The sequence below is a fragment of the Gopherus flavomarginatus genome, chromosome 20 (genome assembly GCF_025201925.1).
Source record: "Gopherus flavomarginatus isolate rGopFla2 chromosome 20, rGopFla2.mat.asm, whole genome shotgun sequence".
Classification (NCBI taxonomy): Eukaryota; Metazoa; Chordata; order Testudines; family Testudinidae; genus Gopherus; species Gopherus flavomarginatus.
In genome coordinates, this window is record NC_066636.1 from 4,218,101 (window position 1) to 4,222,640 (window position 4,540).

Sequence of the window (4,540 nt, forward strand, 5' to 3'; positions counted from 1 at the left end):
TTTCCCATGCAATTTACACCTGGGACTGGGGCCGGTGGTCAATGATTAATGGGTCATGGGGAAACAGCCGCCTTCCCCGGCCGCCCATGAGGCCCCGGCTTGTTTGGACGCTGCAAAGGTCATGCGGCAGGTGGCAAATTCTCACCCCCCTCCGCAGCCTCCCCAGGGCACCCCTCGGAGGAATTGCGCAGCCACTGCTCTGAAGCTCACCTGGGCAGCACACGCTCAGCCCATTCTCCTAACCTGGTCCTGAGCCCACCAGGCCCCCACCCTGGGGCTGGATCAGAGCCAGCGCCCCCTAGAGGGGAAAGACCCCATATCCCATTCCTCCCCCCCCCCCCCCGGGAGCCAACCAGGCCCCCGCCCTGGGGCCGGATCAGAGCCAGTGCCCCCTAGAGGGGAAAGGCCCCATGTCTCATTCCCCCCCCCCCCCCGGAGCCAGCCAGTCCCCTGCCCTGGGGCTGGATCAGAGCCAGTGCCCCCTAGAGGGGAAAGGCCCCATGTCCCATTCCTCCCCCCCCCTCCGGGAGCCAACCAGGCCCCTGCCCTGGGGCTGGATCAGAGCCAGCGCCCCCTAGAGGGGAAAGGCCCCATGTCCCATTCCTCCCCCCCCTCCGGGAGCCAACCAGGCCCCTGCCCTGGGGCCGGATCAGAGCCAGCGCCCCCTAGAGGGGAAAGACCCCATGTCCCATTCCTCCCCCCCCGGGAGCCAACCAGGCCCCTGCCCTGGGGCCAGATTAGAGCCAGCGCCCCCTAGACGGGAAAGGCCCCATGTCTCATTCCCCGTCCCCCGGAGCCAGCCAGTCCCCTGCCCTGCGGCTGGATCAGAGCCAGCCCCCCCTAGAGGGGAAAGGCCCCATGTCTCATCCCCCCCCCCCGGAGCCAGCCAGGCCCCCACCCTGGGGCCGGATTAGAGCCAGTGCTCCCTTGAAGGGAAAGGCCCCGTGTCTCATTCCCCGTCCCCCTGAGCCAGCCAGGCCCCTGCCCTGGGGCCGGATCAGAGCCAGCGCCCCCTAGAGGGGAAAGGCCCCATGTCCCATTCCTCCCCCCCCCGGGAGCCAACCAGGCCCCTGCCCTGGGGCCGGATTAGAGCCAGCGCCCCCTAGAGGGGAAAGGCCCCATGTCTCATCCCCCACCCCCCGGGAGCCAGCCAGGCCCCCGTCCTGGGGCCGGATCAGAGCCAGCGCCCCCTAGAGGGGAAAAGCCCCATGTCTCATTCCCCGTCCCCCCTGAGCCAACCAGGCCCCCACCCTGGGGCCGGATCAGAGCCAGTGCTCCCTTGAAGGGAAAGGCCCCGTGTCCCATTCCCCACCCCCCTGAGCCAGCCAGTCCCCTGCCCAGAAGCTGGGTTGGAGCCGGGGCCCCCCGCCGCTGTGTACTTATGAAGCAGCGCCCGGTTCTCAGAAGCCACGTCACTGCGCAGCTATTCCGGAGCAGCTGGTCCCAGGGCTCCTTTGTCAACATGGCCAAGGTCCTTCACATTCCTCCTGCCTGGCACGGGGAGCCCCGTCCCGGGCACCACAGGAGAGGCAGCCCAGTCCCTCCTCCAGGCCTCGGCGGTGGATGGCACAGGATGGGGAGCTGTCTCTGTTGGAATGTGCCATGTGGCCCCCATTCCATGGACCCATATATTGGCTTGGGGGGAACCAGGACTCCTGGGTTCTCTCCCCAATTCAGGGAAGGGAGTGGGGTCTAGCGGTTGGAGTAGTGGGGGCTGGGAGTCAGGACTCCTGGGTTCTATCCCGGGTTCCGGCCTTCTGGGTGAGCTTTGGCAAGTCATTTCTGCCGCCCCTTGCCTCAGTTTACCCATCAGTCACATCCCATTCTTTTCTAAAGTGCTCTGAGCTTTGCAGAGGGCCAGTGCTATATAAGCCCTGGGTATTATTACTGTAACGCTACTTCAACGAGCTGGAGCCCAGCCTTCTGGGTTCTAGACCTCGACAGATTCCACCCAGGGACATCGCGCTCCTAACCCTACAGAGGGCAGGGGCAGTGACAGAACCTAGGGAATCACACCTAGGAAGCATGGTCCAGTGGTTAGAGCACTTCTCTGCTGCTCAATTTCCAGCTCTGCCCCCGAGAGATAGTGGACAAGTGTCTGAGCCTCCATTGCCTACCTGTGAAATGGGCGCGGATTGAGATAGCGCCATAATGGGGGCTCAGTAGGTATCTCAGAGAGGCAGCCTGCATTGCCAGCAGGGGGGATTGAACCTGCGGCCTCTCAATCGAAGACCATGAATAAAGCTACAATTTACTCACTTTCAGCGACCGCCGTGACCTCAGCCAGCGGCTGTTGGGAGCTCCGGCAGCCCCTGAAGCTCTAAACCATTCTAGGCGACGGGGGTACCCTGCAGTTCCCGGCTGCCACGGGTACTGGGGGGATCCCTGGAGCTCCAACACTCAACCCGTGGGGGGGTCCCTGCAGCTACCCCAATGCAGGCAGTGAGGGGACCCACAGATCCCCCCTTTGTCACAGATATTTTTTGTAAAATATTTGTCACAGTCGTCAGTGACTTTTTCTTTATTGCCTGTGACTTGGCCACGACTTTTACGAAAAATATCCGTGACAAAATCTTAGCCATAACCAGGGGCCTGTGTCTACCTTGGCATGTCTCCCAGCTGCCACTAGGAGGAGACAGAGAGCCATGGTGCGTCCCAGACCAGGGCTCTAACCCAATGATGCCATGCAGAGATGGGGGTAGAACCCAGGAGTCCTGCCTCCCAGCCCTCACCCCCACTCATCTAACCACTAGACTCCAATCCCTCCAAACAGGGGGATAGAACCCAGGAGTCCTGGCTCCGAGCCCCCCCCCCCGGTCTTACCACTAGACCCCACTCCCCTCCCAGAGCTGGGGATGGGGACCCAGGAGTCCCGCTGTGATGAAAACGGGTGCTGTCTGCTGTTTTTATGCACTCTCTGGATGACTTTGTGCTTATCCCCTTGGCGTTGCGGCCGTTTGGGGGAGGAAGGGGTAATTGATGGGCTCCCTAGGACATGGGAGATCAGGTCCTTTTGGCACTGGGGGCTAGTCACCAAGGAGACGTGTATATTGTGACCACAGCCCCGTGGCTGACATGGAGCAGCCGGATCGGGCTCCCGGGCCTCGGCCTGTGGGGGGATGACATTGCAGTGCGGACATGCGGGATTTAGGCTACAACATGGGCCCTGGAACCCCTCCTCCCTCCCGAGGGGTCTCTGATCCTCTAGCCTGACTGTCCAGGCTGCAAATTCATAGTCCTCCAGCCCAAGCCCTGCACCCCCAAGTCTGCCGCGGGGCTGGCACCGCAGCGCAGATGTCTCCTAGCCCCCCCTGCTGCCCCCCCCCACCCTCGAGGCTCCCTGCGATGGGTTGCAGGTGCCTACCGCTAGCTCTGGGAGTGCTCACAGCGGGCACGTTAACGGGACAGAGCTAGAGAAAGAAAGCGGGGCATGGCTCAGTGGGGCCCTGGCACCGGCCAGGTTGAATTCTGCCTTCCCTGTTCCTCTCGCCTGCTAAGGCCCCAGCATTCAGCTGCTGCAGGCCAGGGGACGAAGTGATTGTTCCCTTGCTGGGAAAAGGTTCATGGGGGTCATTGCCAATTCCTACTCAGAGCCTGCCCGAGGCTGGCGTGGCGGGGAGCCCTGGAGCAAGGGGTGGGGGAGGGCTGGGGCCCAAAGGCCCAGTTTGGGAGTTGTAGATGCCATGGGGCCTGCCCCATGGGAGCTGTGTGGGACCCTGGTAGGCTGAAGGGGCATAGACCAGATCCTGTGAATGTGAGATGCCTGTCTCCCAGTCCTTCCTGCTCTAACCACTAGACCCCCCTCCCTGAGCCAAGGCTTGAAGCTCCCACCCCTCCCTGCTCTAATCACTAGACCACCCTCCCCTTGGATAGAACCATGAGTCCTAGCACCCAACCCCCCTGCTCTAGCAACTAGACCCTCCCATCCGCAAGCCAGGGTTTGAAGCCAGGAGTCCTAGCTCCCAGCCCCCCCTGCTCTAACCACTAGACCCCCCTCCCTTCGTCAGGGATAAACTCCAGGCGTCCTGGTGCCCAGCCCTCCCCGCTCTAACCATTAGACATCACTCCCCTCCCAGAGCTGGGGGTGGCCCCTACGTATTTGGCCCCCTAGGCTGGGTATGACTGTGACAGCCACCACCCCCGTCCGGGTAGGGGCCCATACATGGGGCGTAAAGGCCTCCCCAGGCGACTCTGTTGTGGGGCAGCACACGACACTCCACGGCTCCACTCGTGACTTAGCTGCCAGCAGCCGCCCTGGCTGGCTGAGCCTGTTTGCAACACCTCGACCCCACTTGCCCCACGCCGGGGGAGGTGTTGCTCCCTGATTCTTGGAAGCTGTGACCCCGCTTGCAACACGGCCAGGTTGCTGAGCCCAGCTGACTCACCCCGAGAGCCGCCTGTCTCCTGGCATCCACCCCGGGCCTGGCCCCTTCTCGGCCCCACCTCCCCATCCCTCTGCCGCACCCACACAGGCTAAAGGCTGGGCACTATTGGCCGGGGCCACTAGAATCCAGCACCCAATTTACCAGCACCCCATCAT